At 37.5% G+C, this 20,914-nt stretch overlaps 1 protein-coding gene across 6 annotated transcripts in view; it reads left to right on the top strand.

Moving 5' to 3' along the window:
* The window catches only part of IRAG1 (inositol 1,4,5-triphosphate receptor associated 1), an 89,803-nt gene that overhangs the window by 11,320 nt on the left and 57,569 nt on the right, over positions 1 to 20,914 (top strand). Inside the window, exon 2 of one of the 6 annotated variants that reach the window (XM_062620160.1) lies at positions 894 to 1,049. The gene's annotated coding sequence lies outside the window, so the exon portion shown is untranslated. Of the gene's footprint in view, positions 1 to 893; positions 1,050 to 9,870; positions 10,319 to 20,914 lie in introns of those variants that run through there. The other 5 variants (XM_062620162.1, XM_062620161.1, XM_062620158.1 and 2 more) reach the window with 5 other exon arrangements.

Raw genomic sequence — 20,914 nt, 5'->3', positions numbered from 1 at the left:
AATTATAATTGTTTCTTGTCAAAACTGCAACTGCATGGTTTTCCAAGAGGACTAAAATTTCAAAAGAAAGAATTGTTTACTTAGTGACTTTTTTTTTAGGCAAATGCCTTTGGTATGTGGTATTTCATGCTTATATCTGAGTGTAACAAGTATTTTATATATGTTTTTAAAGACGTAGCTGTCCAGATAAATAATCATATGTGAACTGCAGACTATAGCTGCATAAATGTAGGTTGTATTACTCAAATATTTTAATAACATTAATTTAAAAAAAACAAACAAACAAAAAATTGCGATACCAAGCATCAGCACAGTTTTAAAGCAATTTTAAAATACTGCAATACAGAACCTTTCAGTTCATGGCATAACTGATATCCAGCATAACTGATTCTGGTATGAAAGACCACCATGTGGATTCTGAAGATGAAGACAAGAAATTAGGGTTATTTTCCTGTATTTATACTGAAGAATCAAACAAGAAAAAATATTTCTCATGGTGTCTTGGGCAAGTTTCTTTATCCTGTGCAGCTGAACACTTTCTAGTATTAATAAAACTTTAAAAGAAATATGGGTTTGAATGCACAAAGAGAGGTAAAATTATCAGGTAATCTCCTTGATGAAATAATTGTTTTTCAAACTGTGTATTACAGTTTTTTAAAAAAAGTCAACTTAAAATTATGGGGGGGGGGGAACAAAATGTATGTCAAGGGAGTTTTAAAGTACATTGCCTGAAGCAACAAGTTGGAGAAGGCTTTAAATCTCAGGCTACCTGGGATGCTATAATTCAATAGCTATATAATTTCTCTCATAATGTCATGCAACTCTGCATTTTTGCTGTGAAATTGGCTACTTTATAACTGATACCCCTCCTTGGTTTATTTTTCTGCCTGCAGCTGCCTTTTATTCTCCAAGTCTTCCCGCAAAGAACATGTACTTGAATTGCATTGTACAGTAGCCAGACTTCAGAGGGAAGGGAAAGCAGTACTTTGCAGCTCACAGTAAGGGAGGGAATCATAAGCTTCAGTTGACAAGCTGTAAGTACAGGTTCAGTTGACTGCTGCAAGTACCTAGGTCAAGTATATGTCTTGTCTGGAAAATAAAGACAACACCTAGAGTGCTGTGAAGTCATGCAATTAACTCAGAAAACAGTGGGAGCGTTTCCAGGGAAGAGGAATGCTGATAGTCATTTTCCTAACTGAAGCAATCCACTGCAAATACAATTAATGCTGTCAGTCAAGAGAGAACTATGAAGCAATACAATAGTTTTCTTTTTTCCCTTTGTGAAAGCTATGCAGCTTGTTCTAGGGAAAACATTCATCTGTGAAATCCTACACCACCATCATCTCCATCACTGTGTGGAGGATTGAGGCATGTCTTTCTCCATGCTGTGTTTACATTCCAGAGTATAGCGAAGTTTTTCAGGGGATTTGGGCACATGCTTGTATTTGAATCCCTTTCAGGGTGGAAAAAAGGGGCTTTAGATGCCAAGCTGCTACCAGCTATTCTTGTCCTTCTGGTAAAAGACTAGATGTTCTGATGATGAACATGTGTGGGATAGGAGAGGAAAAGTGGAATGGCTTTCAACCTGCCATGTTTGATCTGTACTATATAATTAGGAAAGCTGTTTCCACTCTGTTCCAACCCTACTGGAGGAAGAAAGAGGTAATGTGAGCTTGCTACCAGCCTGGGACCTGCAGTACTATGCACCTGTGAATATTGATACCTTATGCTACAGAATTGACTTCAAAGATGCAACACCCATCTTTAATTCATATATATGGGTATAATTGTTGGCACAGTTGTATATCATACTGGCTTTTTTTTTCTTGCTAAACTGTATTACTATGGCAGCATCCGAACATAAACTGGCCAGACTCAGTGCTAATTAGTACATTCACATTTAAACTCCTTCCGTTCCATGATTATTGTATCTCATCAAAGTTATGGGATTCTCACATATCCCCTATAATTTATATGTTCTCTTCAGGTAGATACCTCTAAATAATATTAGACTTGTTTTGGATTTATCTTGAATTTGTTGGGGATTTTTTTCTGCTATGGGATAGTAGGTGAAAGAAAGGACTGAAGCAGTTTTGGATGGGCATTGTATATTTTCAGTGAAGCAAACACTATCTAAAACAGTGGAATCTCTTTCTCTGATGATGAAAACACAACACTGATAAATGTTTCATTGCCTTATTTCAGTATGGCATGATCCAACTCTGAGTATGAATTTCCTACTAAAAGCATGTCAGTCTCTAGTTTTGTAAAAGTTCAGTATATCATAAGGTGACACCAATTTTTATATATAAACATAGGTTAGGGTATCTGCTTATCAGATTATTTTTTTTTTGTGCTGATTTTCTTTATACAAGACTGCTGTTAGAATCTTAGCATTTCTTTTGAAAGAATAGAAAAACAATTGTGTTATGCTGTGTGTGATGAACTTACCTATAAAAATAGGAAATCTTGCTAATAACAAAATCGCTTGGCTGGTGTTTCTGAACAAAAACACTTGTGTCTTTTAGAACTAGGATATTCTGCTTAAAGAGAATCTTAGAAAGAGAACTAACAGAAAAACAGGTCACCTAGTTGCCCATTAAAAAACATCCACCAGGAAATTATTATCAGACTGAAGTACAGGAAGAAATGTAGAGAGGGGCTATTAGGTTTCAGATTTGAGTTGAAAAACAGTGTTAACCAGATGTTACACTGTTAACCAGATGTAAGGATAAAACAAGTCATAGAACTGTGATTTAGCCAGCTCTGAAGGCAAGACAGATATGCAGTGTGTTTTAAGAGTGATCTGGCAAAAATTCTCACTGGAAATGCGTTCTTTTAGACATTAGCAAAGAACAAAGCACCAGTCTTACACCCAATAGCTACTTCTGCGTGAAGATAGGAAAAAGTAGAAATTAATGATGCTGTTAATTCCAGCTTTCTCCTTGCAATGCTTAAGGTAGCCAAATATTTAGCTGTGTGTACCTATAGTGATACTGAGTATGCATAATCAGTTAATGTATTCTAAAACTGCCAGACTCTTAGTAGATGCTTAGTATGTATGTGTTGAGACTTCAAAAAATTAAAAAAATTGATAATTCCAAAAGGGCAAGCGGAAGTCATGGTTGCATTCACAGGTTGAGTGCCCTTTCCATAAAACATCAAGTAACTTTAAAAGTTACCAAAAATGTTCATACATATTGTCGTGGTTTAAGCCCAGCCAGTAACTCAGAACCACACAGCCGCTCGCTCACTCCCCTCCTATCTTCCTCTCCCTGCTCCCGGAGGGAAGGGGAGGAGAATAAAAAGAATGTATCTCCCACAGGTTGAGATATGGACAGTCCAGTAACTAAGGTATAACACAAATCACTGCTGCTACCACCAATAATAATAAGGGAAATAACAAGGGGAGAGAATACAATACCACCTGCTGAACGATACCCAGCCTGACCCGAGCAGCAATCTGGGGCTTCTGGATAACTCCCCCCAGTTTATATGCTGGGCATGACGTGCTATGGTATGGAATAACTCTTTGGCTAGTTTGGGTCAGGTGTCCTGTCTCTCCCTTCTCCCTGCTCCCCCTCCTCCCTGGCAGAGCATGAGACTGAGAAAGGCTTTCATCAGAGTAAACATAGCAACAACTAAAGACATCAGTGTTATCAGTGCTGTTCCCAGGCTGAAAGTCAAAAACGCAGCGCTGCACCAGCTACTAAGAAGGAGAAAAATGCCTGCTATAGCTGAACCCAGGACACATATATTCAGCATATATAAAATTTTGCCTTTTTGGGGGAAACAGTTGAACCATGGCTGAAAATCAGTGTTTTATAGCAATCATTTTTACTCAATCACCATTTTGTCATATCTCAAATAACTGTGACTGAAAAACTGCAGTGTTACAGTGAAAAGTGGGAATTTTATCTATAGACATTCCTATTGATACTCTTCTTTTGCCTTTAAGTGCCTCCATTAAACTTCGAGGAAAAGTACGAAGAGGCAAACTATTTGATGAACACTGCAACAGTGTAGCAGCAGCAGTCTTCCACTCAGCAGAAATGTGATTTAAAGTTTTTCTCTAAAATTCTGCTGGTAGAGCTGGCATAAGTTTCCTATCTGTTTTTTGGTTTGTTTTTTTTTTTGTTAACAAGCTGCTGGAAATATTAGAATAAATGACAGAGTGAAATTCCAGCATTGAAAACAAGTGTTAACCAAAATTAGTCTCTGCTCAGGGTTTGTATGTACTTTCTGCTGTAGGAATGGAGATCACTTACTCTGTCCCTGATAAGAGCTTCTCATATTACCCCCTGGTAAGTTTGTTTTACCATGTGGCAAATGTACTCTTCATTCTGCAACTGATTCTCAAAATCAAGGGTTCTTAATTGAGTCTGCAAGCATTATAGGAAGTCCAAACTTCAATATGCATACTGAATTCAAGAAGTATAACTTTACTATTGGCCTAGATAGGAAGTTAGTCATGGTATTAACCTCTTAAGGTTTCTAAAAAGATCCCCAGAAAAGCAAATACAAAATTTCACCCCTTCCTTTTTCCTGTAATTGTGCTATTGCAGATCCCTTTTCACACAGGCTCACCCACCCACCCAAAAATCAAAACAAAAGATGAGCTGCAACAGGGGGTGTTCTCTACGGTAATTATTCACCCTATGGCCATGATTGTGTCAAGTCTTCTGAAATACTCTCTGTGATGGAAGAACTTTTTAAACTTTTTTCCCCCCTTTTTTTTTTCCCCACCCCTCCAAAAAGATCAAAAGCATGAGGGCATTTTTCCTTTTTTTATTTACATCATCTTCCAAAAACGTTTTCCATAGAACACAGAACAATCATTTAACAATGTATTAAACACATTACTTGTACACATGCTAAGGTTTCAATTACTATTAGCAGAAATTAAAGCTGAACCCCAGAAAATAATACATTAGAGTAAGGGAAATGGCCTTGAAAGACTCTATGTGCTAGAAAGTACTGGATATGTTTAGCTTCTTGGCAAGCTAGATTTAAGGTAATGGAAACAGAATAATTTCCTTGCCCACAAAGGTTTAAAATTGTGATACTGTTTTGCTTTCCCTGTAATCTACTATAAATGTCTTAATACGATGCTTTTATTGGAACTTCACTTTTTAAAACCACTTTCTTAAAGGGAGAAAAAAAAAGATAAGGAAATGATAATATGATGGTTTCTGTAAATGTTTTGTATAACACTTAGCCAGAAGGACTTGGCTATTTAAACTGTGTTCATCAGTTTGGATCATTTGATTGATTATCTGGCAATGAGTGCTGGTAAATAGATTGACGTTCTGTTTCTTGGACTGTGTTTCTCATGCAGAAATTATTAGCTGGCTATTTTGAGACTGAGAAAAACATTAGCTTTATAAATAAAAAGACTCATTATGGCTTAATTAGTAGAGTTTTTGCAAGCACTTTGAGTACTTCTCTAAGTTCTCAAATCTCTGCATAGCATGGGCTTGTTTACAGGATCTTCTGTTCTGGATGCTTTTCTTTTAATCTGCAATTGTATGTTTTTCTAACCTAACATCTTAAGGATGGAGATAAAAGGAGGTGATCCTCCATCTCTACTCTTCTTTCATGAGACCTCACTTGGAGTACTGTGTGCAGTTCTGGTGTCCTCAACATAAAAAGGACATGGAGCTGTCGGAACAAGTCTGGAGGAGGGCCATGAGGATGATCAGGGGACTGGAGCACCTCCCATATGAAGACAGGCTGAGAAAGTTGGGGCTGTTCAGCCTGGAGAAGAGAAGGCTGCGTGGAGACCTCATAGCAGCCTTCCAGTATTGAAGGGGGCCTATAGGGATGCTGGGGAGGGACTCTTCATCAGGGACTGTAGTGACAGGACAAGGGGTAGTGGGTTAAAACTTAAACAGGGGATGTTTAGATTGGATACAAGGAGGAAGTTCTTTACTGTGAGGGTGGTGAGGCACTGGAATGGGTTGCCCAGGGAAGCTGTGAATGCTCCATCCCTGGCGGTGTTCAAGGCCAGGTTGGATGAGGCCTTGGGTGAGATGGTTTAGTGTGAGGTGTCCCTGCCCATGGCAGGGGGGTTGGAACTTGATGACCTTAAGGTCCTTTCCAACCCTAACTATTCTATACTTCTGTGATTGTCATCAGATTCATATGAAGTGCTGTGGAAAGTTGGAAGCAAAACTTCTGCTTTTCAGAAGACTAATCTAGAAAAGTTACCGCATAAACGTTATTACAAATACCATAAAATTTTGTTACATTTTTCATTAAAAAGTCTAGCATAGCTGCTCAGCTGACTGGCAAAGTGAATACTGACTAATATCATCCTGTGGAACCAGCATACATTCTAGTTCAAGTATTCCAATTGTGATTTAGTATTCAGTAGAATAAGCGACTGCCAGATGTAGAAAGCTTATTGCATGTTTTGACTTGGGTTTTGTTTTAGTTTTTTGTTGGTTTAGGGTTTTTTAGTGTGTTTTGTTATCAGATCTGTTCTTATTGTATGCCTTTTCTTGTGTCTGGATGAGGCTGGCTGATCATTTTGCTGCACAGTGTTTGTTGCATGCATAAATGAGATCTGCATAATGGATACCAGCGTGTGAAATAAGATTACTTCACTTTTGTGTTTCATTATAGCAGTAGCAACATACAAGCCAGAAAACCCATTGAAGGCACAAACCTCATGCAAGATTAAATGTTCCAATTAACAACAACAAAAAAAAAGATCTGTGCAGGAAAATGAAGGCATGCAGGAACATAAGCTTGAACTCAGTTAACTAATTTTTTTTACACAGTTTTGGAGAAATGAGATGATGAGGATGGCTAATACAATTTATTCCATAAGCAAAATTGTCAATGTTCATTAGCATTTGTGCAGAGGACCTGCAGTTGATAGAAATGCATTCTAGATGTGGTAGGAAAAAAGCCCTAACGGATAAAAATACTTCGGGGATGTTTTTAAAATTAAATACGGAAATTCATGTCATACAACTCCAGTTTTAAGTGTAAATATCATTTCTACTGCAATATTTAGCCTGATTAATAATCTTCATATTTTAGTTACTGAATAAAGAATAGAGCATATAATCATGTGTTGTCATTTATATTTTGTCAGCTATAGCATGCTGCTTTATTGCATGGATAGCCATTATGCATAGGCAGAAAGGATAATAAGCAACATTTTTAATACAGTGTATTTTGAAGTCCTGAAGCATAAATTCTTCAGAATAATCACAGAATGCTTGAGGTTAGAAGGCATCACCGGTGGTCATCTAGTTCAATCTCCCTGCACAGGCAAGGTCACCTAAGCACATTCCTCAAGGCTGTATGCAGATGGCTCTTGAATGTCTCCAGGGAAGGAGACTCCACCACCTCTCTGAATAACCTATTGCAGTGCTCAGTCCCCCTCATGGTAAATCTCTTCCTCGTGCCCAGGTGGAACTTCCTGTGGTTTAGTTTATACCCACTGCATCTTGTCCTGTCTCTTGACACCACCAAGAAGAGTCTTGTCCCATCCTCTTGACGCTCTCCCTTCAGATACTTACACATATTGATCAGATCCCTCTAGAACCTTCTCTTCTCTAGGCTGAACAGGTCCAGCTCCCTCAGCCTTTCTTCATAAGAGATTCTCCAGACCTTCAGTCTCCTGTCTGGATTGGAGATCTTGGCTGGACTTAGTCCAGATGCTCCATGTCTCTCTTGTACTGTGGAGCTCAGAACTGGATGCAGTGCTCCAAGTGGGGTGTCGGTAGGGCTGAGTAGAGAGGGAGTATCACCTTCCTTGACCTGCTGGAAATGCTTTTCCTAATGCAGTCCCAGAAACCATGGGCCTTCTTGGCCACAAGGACATGTTGATGGCTCATGGACAGCTTGATGTCCACCAGGATCCCAAGGTCTCTCTTCTAAAAGCAAACAAGCAAAAAAGCTCAATGAAAAATGTTTAGTATGGTTTGTGTTACTATGCCATGCTTATGCAAATTTAACCATCTAGTTAAAATTTTTAGATGCTAAGTTTCACTCATTTAGAAACTTAGATTTTTTTTCTAGGAAGTTTCACTGCATTTGGCCCAAGATCACTCACGTTAAATCAAATCTCTGGGCAAAGCACCTGCCAGCACACTGAGCATGCTAGAGAATATAAAAATACACAAGTAGTTTCAGGAGCTGAATATTGATGGAAGCATCATCTTCCCTGTCTTGTGAGTACCTCCAGAGTCCTGTGTTCCCTAAATACTAGCAGTGGTCATGTTTGTGTGGTACAAGTGCATGTGCCAAACAAAACAGAACTGAAACTCTGCTGCTATAGGTTTCTGCCATAGCAGGGGCAGTAGCTCTCCTTTGCAAGTTACTGACTTAACGAAGTTTCTAGGAAATTAAAATATTTTTGAGACCTTTTTAATAAATTTTGGCTAAATTTGACTAACAGTGGTTACAGGATGCAAGACCAATGGACAAGCAACTTAAGCAAAAAGTTTTATTTCCCAGAGGATGGTAATGCTAAAAGGCAATAAGCAACTTGGTTTTGACCAAAATGGGTTCAAAGCAGCAGTTGCTATGAAAGGGATGCATGCAGATATAAGAGAAACACAACTTCTGTTACTGATAAATGAAACACTTGGCTACTTGTGGTCTGAGAAATTCTGAGAAAATAAAATTGGAAAATGATGAATTACAGGGGCTAGTAATGCTCCTGTAGTTGCAGGTAACTAAAGGGAAGACTGGAGCCATGTTAAACCACAAGAGAGTATTTCAGTTTGTGGGTAAAAATGTAGTTCAAGAAGACGGGAGATGTTAAAATGTCTTGTCAGAGAGCCAGTAATCATGCCAAGGACTGTCAGTGGACAAAGGACATCAAAACCTGTTTTTTGAAGCACACAGCTACCCCCTTTTACCTTTGGATCAAGCTTAAATGCCAAAGAATTTTTTCAGAACTTTACTTATTGTGTTGATTTTGGGGACAAAGAATGTCTGAAGTGTAGAATAATACACTTCCTAATGCAAGCTCAAGCCTGATACGGCACAAATGAGGTGTCCAGCCTCTTGTTTCCTTATGTTGCAGGGACTGTGCTGTGTTGCAACGGACTCATCTTTGCCCATTTCTACAAGTATGCTCATGCTTCCTGCATTGCTCCGCTATGGAATGTGTTTTCCAAAATGAAATAATCAAATCCTTACTTTGCTTTGTTTGATCTGTTTCTGCCTTGCTGCTCTTATTAACCATTATCAAAAGGAAGTTAATTTAGTATCAGTTTGTTTCATTTTCTTAAAGCAGCCTTAATATGTTCTCACCAAACTTACTATATAATATTTTTGCATACATTTTGGTGCAATTTTTTGACATACCCTACCCTCAACTCTCTTATCTGTACTTGAATTGTGACAGTTTTTTTAAACAGGGTTTGGATTACTTGTATTTAATAACTTTACAACACCTGGTGTAAGTAGAACTCTTAGTTAGGATCTGTGGATGTAATTGTAATACTGAAAAATGAAGAGGCTGCATTGGTTAAAGCACTGCAGTAAGATCTATGTCTGTTTCAGAGCTGAGAGCTCTGAATCATATTCATGTGATTCTCCTTCAGGTACTTGAATATTGGGTGGTAAATGTTTTGCATTTCTTTTCCCTCTTCATGCCCCATTTGTAGTTACATTTTCTCATGGGATACAAACAGCTTCTGTGGACATCAGTGGGAATTATTCGTACTCTGTGAGTGGAGAGCAGAGCCCATGACTGGACTGAAGCCAGCGTTCTTTAAAAGTTCACATCTTGTATTTGCTCTCTAATTTAGAATCCTTCTAACCAAACAAGGGGGGGAGAATGTGAATAATAGCAGCTGTTTCAGTAAAAAAATCAAAGGGTTAACAGAACACGATGTAAACTGATGTAAACTGTTTCATCTGTTCTTCCTACTTGTCAGTTTTAATCAGAAATTAGTAAGTAGAGCTTATATGCAATGAACTTGAAGAATGCTAATGGGATGCCTGCATCATGTTGTACTCAGAGTACTTATGCCAGAATAGGAAAGCCTTTAATGCTGTAATTCTCTGAGGCAAGAAAGAGGCTTTCTGAAGAGTTACTTTAAATTTAAACTCTCATTCTAATGTTAGACAGCCTGTTGGATCTCTGAGTTAAAAATTGCTTCAGCTTTAGTTACTAGAGCCAGATGTAACATTGACCTTAAATGGTAAAAGCTCCCAAGAGTGAAAGAGAGGCTGGCCTGAAGGGAAAAAGAGGAATAACTGAAGTTTTAGGTAAGTAATCTCTGTAACTGAGAATAAGCTCTTTTTCAGCCGTGAAACAGAACGGAGCCATGTTTCCTCCTTAAAGGTACAGTACCTTGTTGTTGTGATATTGAGTAGTTGGTTCTTTCCAACTTTCCTCCCCTACACCCTTCAAATTCTACCTCTTCTTCAGATTTTAGCTGCTTAAAAACTGAGTGTAGTTAATGAAATCTAGTGCACTGTATGTACTGTTTGGGAATGTACAAGAATGAAAAAGAAAAAGCTGTGTTAATTAGACTTGATTATTGAAGGTCCGTAGTCAGTAATTCAAGGCAACCTGATTCACAGACACTGTTAGCTGTATTGGGCTAGAGTCTTAGTTAGCAGCAATAGGGAAACAGATTTATTTTATTTTTTTTTTTTATTGCATGACTTTCCTTCCCACAAGCTTGCTTTTAACAGTGTCGGAGTTCATTTTGATGGATTACCTACTTGTGTCTGGAACTTATCTTTTAAAAAGGCACTTCCAGAGCTTTTTCTTTATGCCCTGTGTTTGGTTTTAATCCTATTAGATGTAAATTAATACCGTTAAGTGCGTCTAATTGGAATGTTGTACAGAAAAAAACCCAAAACCAAATCAACCTTCAAAATGTTACAGCATTTTTGCTTTAATATGAAAAATCACAGTGTTTGCATTTCCTGGTATTTTGTTCTTCAGCTTTATCTGTGCCATTTGGTAGGTACTCTGCACTGAAACGTATTACATTTTCTTGGCAAATTAAAACACTTTTTGTCTTACTAATGTGTATGTTAAGCTTTTTTTCTCAGACAGTAGTATGTAAACAACATGAAAGAAAGAGGTCAGTTCAAGGAAAGTGAAGGCTGGGGGTTCTGTTACTAACTGATATTAGTAACAACTTGTGTTAGTTGATTTTTCAAATTGTATATAGAATGATTGCATCTGGTGAAAAAGTCTTTTCAATCAGCTGCAAGATTCCATCTTTGAGGAGTGATTAGACAGTATCAGATGAATTTAAAGTTCTGAGCATAGACAGTGTTCCTGCAAGTGCTAACAGTTGCTGCAATTATATTTGATATGGTAGGTGTTGTACACACTTTAAAGAAAGGTTACTTCATCCAGGTTCAAGAGAATGTGGTAAATGAGTCTTATTTGTTAAAGCATTTCAAATCCAGTTGCAAAACTTATTTAATTTTCCTTTTCTTTTCTCTGGACTATCATTGGTGAATAGCTTAGTTTTAGGTTTATCTCCTACCTAACCTTTATATTTTAGATCAATAATTCAAATCATTATTGAGATCAAATAATTCAAATTTAGATCAACCAAATATCCAAAATCAACAATTATACCGAATGTGGAGCGTGATAGTTTAACAATGCTACCCGTAGAAATCTAAGTTTATTAGAACTAACGCTGTAAATGGCTCTAGGTGCCCCTGCCTTGGCAGGGGGTTTGGAACATATAATTTTCAGAGGTCCCTTCCAACCCTAACGATTCTGTGCAATTAAGAAACAGCCCAATATAGTAAATGCTGAATACTAGAGAGCCCTCCCTGTTTTAATAATCTTGTGGTTTTGTAGTCTCCAAAGCCACTTGTTCTGATTTGCTGGTCCGGCATGTGTTAGTTTACTTGTGACATTTTGTGCACCCCTTGTGCAAGGATATGCAACTTCAGGTGGTGTTTAGAAGGTGTTTAAGTTTTAATTAGTTATTTTTAACTTTGTATATGGACTGAAATAACTATTCACTGTCTAACTCCTTCACTTCTGAACTAAATATATATTTCTAATATATCTTGTAGCATTTCAGCAAGTATTGTTCTTAATGCATCCAACCCTTTTTTTTGTTTGAATATATAATATAGTGCTATGTGTAAATTTGTCATCAATGAAGATGTTATAATGACAGGAAGTGTAATTTAATACAAGAAGTACAGGTTGCTCATTTGTACATAGTGAAAATCGTGTGTTAACATCAGCACTACGATAAAGTACATAGGATTATCAATGTATTTCATTTATATAAATTCCTCTGCTTTACATCCATCTGAATTAAGCTCTAAATTGGTTGTAGACATGAAACCTGAATATCTCACTACCGCCTATCTTCTTACACATTTGAGTCAGGCTTAATAGCTTTAATAGTTATAATTTTTTTCAATAGTTTTCTATAGTCCTATTTATTTGGGAGCAAAGCAGTGGAAGTTAAGTATTACCTCAGAGTCAGACTCATAGTTCCAGTCTTGAACACCAACCTCTTCCTTTCGATCCTTTTGAGCGATCCTTTCGATCAGTCTGCTTTCTGACGGCTTTTAGTGATAGTATGGTGTCAAACCACTTTTTGAAAAGCTGAGTTAGAGAGTATGGCAACTGAAGTATAGAGGGCTGAGAAGAGACATGTTGAAAGCTTCTTATTTCAAGGATCATATATGTATGCTCTTTACATGTCATGTAGTTCTTTTGCTTCATCTATTTGCTCTTCTTAATGAAGTCTGTACGTCCAGGGAAAAGAAGCATCAAATGGCTTGTGAGTGGAAGGGGAAAGAAAATCCATCCTATTTCAAGGTTTGTGGGCTATTAAAAGATCTGGGGTATTTATGGGCAGAGAGAGATCTTTTCTGTCCTAAATTGCAGCCTTCCTGTAAACTAATCAGAAGAATTTCCTTGTGGTGTGTTCTCCACTGGTACATCCTTTGAGAAGTGGGTTGAAGAGATGGTTTGGATCTCAGTATCACTGACAGAAAATCTGAGTGGGTGGTGGATCTTTGTAAGCTTATAAACTAGTGACTCAAGACATGAATTGTTGCTTATGTACATGTGGAGTTGTATGTTATGTAGAACTGTAACTGTTACTGTACCACTGAGAAATAATAACTCAGTTATTATTACCTGGAAAGTAGGTCCTAAGAATTCTGAAAAGGATAGAGTGATCTGATGCTTAGAATAAGCGGACTTGTAGCCTCAGGTTTTGTTGGAGAGTTTAGGCTCTAAAGCATTCCTGGATTTAACCCTCTTCATTAGGTAGATGCAATACTTTTTAAAAAATTTTTTTTTACTTTTGTTTATTTCAATGTGTCTATTGTTACTTATAGAATCTGAAAAATAATTTGAGAAATTCAGTTTTATTTATGAATTACCAAATGTTTTAAGTACTGAAAGATTTAAACAGCAGTATACCCAACAGCACTGACATGTCACACCCACACTCTCCCCCCCCAAAAAAATCAAAAATACCATCCACTAGAACTTTTGCCTGTCTTTAAAATGTACAAAACCCGAAGTCTTTTGGTATCACAAGTTACCAGGGACCCGTAATATTGTTGATGTGATCACCTGTGGGTTTGGATAAGTCAATCCTGCGGAATTTTATTTTATTTTATTTTATTTTATTTTATTTTATTTTATTTTTAATGCTAACATGAATTGCTTGGATCAGGGAGCATGAGAGAGGCAGGGAGGGAAACATGCAAACCTGGCAGCTGATGTATGTCAAGTTTGTATGTAAACCTGAAAGGTTTTTTCCCCAGCTAAGTGGATTATGTTTTGCTGAGTTCTGTCACGGTACAAAGTTATACTTTAGTTATATTTTAGTTATACTGTGCTGTCCCCTAATTTACCTGCAAATGCACTTGGTGATTGTCCAGCACAGCTATCTCATAGCTATAAAATAGGGTCTACTGGGCTAGTTACTGCAATTTTGGCAAAGAATAAAGGAGTTAAAAAGTTGATACTACAAAGGACTGCATGAGGGAGCAATTTTATTTAGGAGTTGCACACTTTTTTTCTCACCAGTTGTAAGGATTTGTGTCCTGGAAATGAATACATGGTAGAAATTCTGTGCTGTTGGGTCAAGTGCAGCAATTAGTTTGGGCTAGGGGCTTGCCCTCAGAGTAAAATTACTGCTGTTTATATAATTCTGCAGAATGTTTTGTAACACTGGGGTTACACATGGGGAATTTGGCCCTGAGCCTTTGCTTTTGAACTCAACAGAAAAGTTTCCATTGACTTCAGTGGTGACAGATCAGGCTCTTTGTGAATACCACAAAGGTAAAGGCTACATTAGTTCTCAGGAAATGAAAGTCAGAAGTCTAGGAGAATTTGAATAGAAGCAGTGGGTCTATTTTCACCTATCTTATTTTGGACTTAGAGGGATGCACTAATAAATGGTAGGATCTATAGAATGAGATCTGTTTCTGAAATTTTGGAAGGAAAAAAATCTGCTATTTCGTTTTCAAGTGCTCCCCTAGTTTCTCTGAAATGTCTTTGAAAAGGCCTTTTGAGAATGGGGCGTATGTGTGCAAGTGGTGGAATATAAATCAAGCGTGATACATCTATTAACATTTCCTGTTAAAACTTCTGAAGCTGTGCTGAACTGTGCTCTAACTGCTGAACAGTAAAAATAACATGTCCAACCATAAGTTGAAGGAGAGCTTGTGGAGAGGAAGAGAAATAATTTAACAATGTATAAAAAAGCACATTTGCTTCACAATTTCAGCCACTGAATTTCCCTCAGTTTTCTTCTTAAATAGTGAATGTCTGTGACAGACCTCTGGGCTTATGAAAATAGCATGATTAACTAGGGGCATAAGTCACAATGGGGGGTGGAGTTCGCCCCTAGGAGGAGGTGCTAAGTCAATTTGGTTCTCTGCATGTCATCTCAGACTTTCCAATGCAAGTATAGTTGTGCCTATTATCTTGACTTCCTTGAGGGCTATTGCAGTTAAACTTATCATTCCTGTTATTTGATAGGTGTAGTTATCAGCATTGATGTAAAAGCTGTTTTCAGTAAGTGCCATAGTGGAGCAGACTGGAGAAAACCAAGCAGATGTGTCAGAATTCCTAAGTACCTTGGACTCTTAAAGCAAGATTAGAAGACTTGAAAGGTGTCCTGTGTGAAAATATCTGAGAGATAGGGAGAAAGAATTTGTGGGATATATTCTAAAACATAACCATATAAACCTCGATTTTTATCTGCATGTTGAGTTTTTGGGACTTGCTTGAAATCTCTTCTGCATAAACCACAACGTTAAAATGTCCCTTCCAAAACATATATATTGTGTGCTAATGGAATAGACTGACTGGAATATTAACAACCTTATACCCTTAGAAGAAGCTGTTGACATTTCCTGTTGGATTCATTTGTTAAGAGTCTTTGACATTTCCTGTTTAAAATGTTGGGCGGGGGGTGTTTGGTAAAATGGCAAACATCAACCATTACACTCTCTAGAAAGCTGACATATAACTGTAACAGAAAGGTGAATAATACCTAAAGTTCCCTCCAGGAAATTGTCCTGTTGCTGCTTGTCATTTCCATGCCTAAGGATGTGTTCAGAAATTACATTAAAAACCAAGCAATGTTTTTCCCTGATCACTTGTAGAAATGATACAGAACTTAAAGGACCCAGAGGAAAATACTATACCAGAGAAAAGTAGTCTTTTTTATTATGAAAATGTTGAATTGTATTTCCTTAAATCACATACCAAGTCAAACTCTCACTATTTGTAAATAACTGTTGCTGTGTTTGGAATGTACAGAGCTTTGCCCATGTATACGAACTAAGGGTCTGTCTTGGTGGATTTTAATCCCTCCTGAGAATCTGACTCCACTTAATAGGAAGACAGTTTCCCTTTTCCTGTTGCTTAACAGGTAGAGATCAGAGTTGATGGAAAGTTCTTCCCTTCAGAAAAGGACCTTGTAAATTTCTTGTATATCTTTTCACAAAACGGGCACAAATCAAAAAAGCTTTTCACCTAAACTTGTTCTCTGCTTTCTCAGAACAAAATCCTTTAAACTCAAAATATGCCTTACACTTACCTGTCTGCTTATATGATTGACAGGTTGTAAAGTTGGGAGTTTTTTTAATTTACTTTGAAGGTGGATACTGTGCAATCATCTTGTGTACTTATCTCCTGAGCATCTGCTTAGAAAATAAAACAGCATGCCATTTTGACATCCAAGAAAGAGCTATAAAAAGTCTGTTGCTATGTTTAAATGCCTACACTCAGTTGCTATAGCAATAAAAATATCAAAAATTATGTACAAACTGCATAGTGCATTACCAGCCCTTTCTGGGACAGGAGGATTGTGGGACTGAGAATATGAAAAAGGTGCCGGCATATTAGAGTGTGGAGCTGCCACAGATTTCCAGGTGGCCTGTGCTGTTATTTGTGTGCAAAATGCAATATGGGTCCAACAGTATAAGTCCCAGAGTGGCTGTGTCAAAAGGGAAAATTGAATCCCTTCTAATTATTTTTCTTCATGACTTGTGTAACAATTCCATACTTTAAACAACTTCCCATTTGTCTGCAGGAAAAGTTGCTGAAAACATTGACCTTTCTCTAAATTCTTACAGTCCCATGATATCAAGTGTGAAAATCGGCATACAGAATACATTGTACTGTGTAGATTTCCTCTCTGTAACATTACAACAGTCATTCTGAAATGCCCTTGTTGCTGAGGCAGCTATGGGAAACCTATCGAAAGGAAAAGAAATAGTAGCTACTGGATTCATTAATATCTCTCCGGGGCTCAAAGCCTTGAACATTGGTTTGCTTCTTGAAGAGAGCAGGAAATTTAACTTCCTTCATAAAATATAGCAAGTAATGGAAGGCATGTTATTTTGGCAGCTGTAAGTTTTCTCACAGAACTGAATTGTTACTTCAGGCATCTCTATGCCTTATTCTGTCTTCTACTGAGAAACAAGTTAGGGAAAAAGAACTGGAAAAAATGGAGCCTTGTTTGAAAGCAATATAACTGTTCTGTTCTCTTTATTCCTGGTTGCTTGAAGAATCCTCAAAGTTCAAATGAGAGTGGCTCATGCTACATGGCAGTGTACTGTTCAGTTTGAATATGGTAATGCAGAACAATCACATAATTATTGCAAGCTCTTTCCTTTAACATATGCTTTGAATTCTAATGGAGACGGCTGGCATCAAGACTGTATCGGTTGTAGAAATAACTTTTTTTTTCTTCAGGTAGTGATCAGTGCTGTTGTTCAAGGGTCGTTATGCTGGTAAACATACAGATGAGGGGATTTAGATGGGGGAATTCTTAGAGGCACTATGGTACTCTGTAGTTTGAGGGCACACCTAAATCGTCTAATATTTGTAAGTATTTTTGAGCTACTTTATTTTTGTAAAAAGTCTGAATAAACTACTACAATGTACAGGGCTTAGAGTTTTTCTTAAAACAAGAGTTGAGATTTTACATAGTAGCACTCCTCTCATTTCTACTACAAAGTAGCTTGTATTTGCAACATAATTAAAGTATTTTTATGCAATGAATTTTGAGTATTTTTGGAATTGAATTTTAATGTTTCAATTTTGCTTTTAACTTTTGAGAACTTGGACATTTTGTAGCTTTGCAGCTGCACATGTAGAAGCTGTGTCATTCACAACCTCTGTGTGGACTCTACTTTCCTTCTTGACTGCTCTGTGTGATGTACTGGAAAATCACTTTCCAAATGGTTTTATTCTGACTAGGACTGAGTGTGGTTTTGGTTTGGTTGTTTGGGGTTTTTCTAACAGCTCTCATGGAGGAGTCCAAATGTTAGATCCATAAATATTTATTGATAGTTGTTTGTTACAATTTTATTAGAATTCCAATTATTATCTTTTAGGTCAAGCTCTGGAGATGCTCTTGTGGTTACACACAGTATGCCTGTAAAATTAGCACGTCTGTGCTTCATTTACAATATTGTGACTTTTACTGTTTACAATATGTAGTTATGTGAATAACCAGATTGGGGAGGGGAAGAAGATGATGGGAGGAGGAGATGTGTGAAAATTATCAGCTGAAGCTTTTATGTTTCCTTAAACTGTCAGGTACCTGAAATACAGAAACCTGATTTTCCTTAGAACTGTCCTCGCCAAAATTGTTATGATATCAATTTATTCTATATTTCAAAGCTATTCTATACAGTCTCTGTTCCTGATGCTGTACCTCTGAACTTGCATCTGCCATGAAAATACGAACTGACTGATACATGCCATTCCCTGGGTCAGCTTTTGCTGAAGCTGGTCACCAGCTTCAAAACCATTGCAGTGCAGGAGTTGAAGAGGGAGAACTGAACAGATGACATAGCTACATAAGCTTTTTTTCAAAGAATAAAGTATTATATGGCTATTGGTTAGAGACACATTTCCCATTATGTATTGTCCACTAGCCTTCTTTAAGTGTTAACTGTGTATTTATTCTTTCCAAAATCTATTTTTGGTCTTGTTTCCCTTGGAATAAAAATCATGCTGTTATTCTGGTTATCAGCCAACTATCCTTTCCCCTTCTTCCCTGCCCTCCCTTCATTCCCTCTCAGTAGCCTTTGAACTTATCCAACTTGTTGAATTTGGCAGGGGAGGATCTCAAAAGTATCAGATTCCTACAAGTGAAAATCAGTGGTGTCGTAAAAGAGGAGAGACCCAACTTCATGCTGCTAAAGAGGAAAGGCTCCAATGTGAGCTGATATTATTGGTTCTGCTTGATCTGTCAGCTGGCAGCCTGGCATGTGTGAAGCTTAAAACCAGTCACAGCAAATGCTATCCCAGTCCCTCCAGACTGTCAGGAGACTAGGAGACAAGTGAGCTTGTTATGAAGGAGATGATAAGATATAAAATCAGTAAAATCAAACACTTAAAGAGCAGGTTCTGTTAGCTCAGCTGCTTAGAAAGAACTTGATTCTTAATGTAGAGGGACATAGGTTGTAAAAGTGTCTGTTTATGTACTGATAACTTGATTTTGGAAAGCTTTTGTACATGTTTTTGAAACATATTTTGAAAGCTGCATCATGTGATTTCACACTGATTTCTAATAGTTAGTGGCAGTCCATATGTTTGACTTCTTCCAAAGCAGTGCAGAGCACTATTAGATTGTAAAACAGTTCCTCGTCTATTTTGCAGGCTTTTCCATCAAGGCTGCAGTGCCTAAAGGGAAAAGATCAGAGGTTTCTGCAGTCATTTGGAACAGGCTATAGCCTCTACTCAGTTTGCTCTTCGCGCATGTAAGTCAGGCTCATGGGAATGTTGCTAGTGGGCAGGTTCTTCCCATGGAGAATAAATGTCAGCTGTCCAGGTAGAAGCAGCCATTCTGATTAGACTTCCCTTACGCAACAGATGGTTTGAAGTTCAGCCAGGGAGAGTACAGTAATAGCTAGAGACAGCAGCCCTCATCTGCTTTATGGTCATTTGAAGAAGGCAGTTGAAGCTCAAGAATTTGTTCCCTGAAGATTCCCTTGCGTCTGAAGTGGTTTCTCCACTAATGATGTCCCTTTGTGCATGTAAGAAGTCAGTATGCAAGCTTGAAGGTTGATGAAACTGCAGGAGTTGCACATCATGGACACTGCTCACTTGTACCTGCTCCGTTAGGTGCCCTTTTAGTCATTTGTCATATATGTAGGTTTTTTTCTTGAAAATATACAGCAAAATACTGGACTCCTTCTCTGAAGACTACTCAGAGTAGTGGATCAGGTTTATGGATCAGATCCATGTTTATAAATCAGATCATGTGTACCCCCATGATGTCATGGCTTTTAAAAAACATTGGGAAAACCAGAAACACTATTCAGATGCTCACAAAACCAAAGAGAGATACTAAACCAAAGTGCTACTTAATAAACAAATTTTAATTAAATTGTTCATTAAAATGATATAAAAATTCTAGATGAGAAGATATGGAAAACTAAGGAAATATTTATATAACACCCGTTTCTGTGTTAGTGCACTATTGAGGCCAACAATGATAGCTTACTGTCTGTGAAAATGTTAATTCTTTGCAGTTCCAGATCAGAAACTTAAGTTAATGAGCTAGAAGATAAAGATAAAAATTGTTGGATTGCCTAACTAATAACAAAAAGCTGTGTTTTTGTCCATAACTTTCAAACATAATTCCCACTGAGTTCAGTGCTCCACCTCGGATGTAGAGGGATGGAAGTTATGTCATAAAACTCAGTTGTAACTATGCATTCTTGCTAACTGGAAGTGTGGTATGGTTTGGGTATGTGACATTTAGTTTAGAAATGCAGAAGAACAGACAGTTACTGTTCAATAATGTAATGAGTTTTACCGTAATGAATAATTAGGGCCTATCCTGAAGCAGTATTGCACAATATCAACATCTGATAAACAGTTCAGGTGAAGAAATAAGATATAGTGGCTGGTTTTACTTAAGAGCATTTGGGAGCCATCATTGCTTCTTCACAGTGATAAATCTTAGCTGCATTAGTGAGTGTTTATTAGGAAAAGCTAAGGAATAGTGTGGCCAGTATTTTGAATGTTCTATGGCTCTTAAATAGTCTTCAGAAAAACAGAGTAACAAGCCTCCAAAAACCTCCACTTTCCCAAAATATTTTCAGGTTATAGTGAAAGATGTGCTGTTATTTAGTGAAAATATACACTGAAGAACCAGATCTCCTGAATAGTTCAGAACTGAACAGTTGCATCTCTCGTTTTCTTAAAGACATCGTTCTAGTATTTTCTGCTGCATTTGCGCTAAGAAATAATGATTTAAATTGGTGACATTTCAATGTTCTGCCCAGCTACAAAGACTGAGTAATGTATGAATGCAAACCGTATTGAGCATGGTTTCAATACACTGACCTCCCTAAGCAATGTTAATGCATCATAGTAAGGGTTACAAATACATAGATCTGTGGAAGTCGATTGAGAAAATAATTCTGCCAGCCTTTGCAAGGT

The sequence above is a fragment of the Pezoporus occidentalis genome, unplaced genomic scaffold (assembly GCF_034315485.1).
Source record: "Pezoporus occidentalis ecotype Australia unplaced genomic scaffold, CSIRO_AGI_Poc_V1 ctg22, whole genome shotgun sequence".
Taxonomy (NCBI): Eukaryota; Metazoa; Chordata; class Aves; order Psittaciformes; family Psittacidae; genus Pezoporus; species Pezoporus occidentalis.
This window is presented reverse-complemented; position numbering and strand designations above follow the sequence as displayed.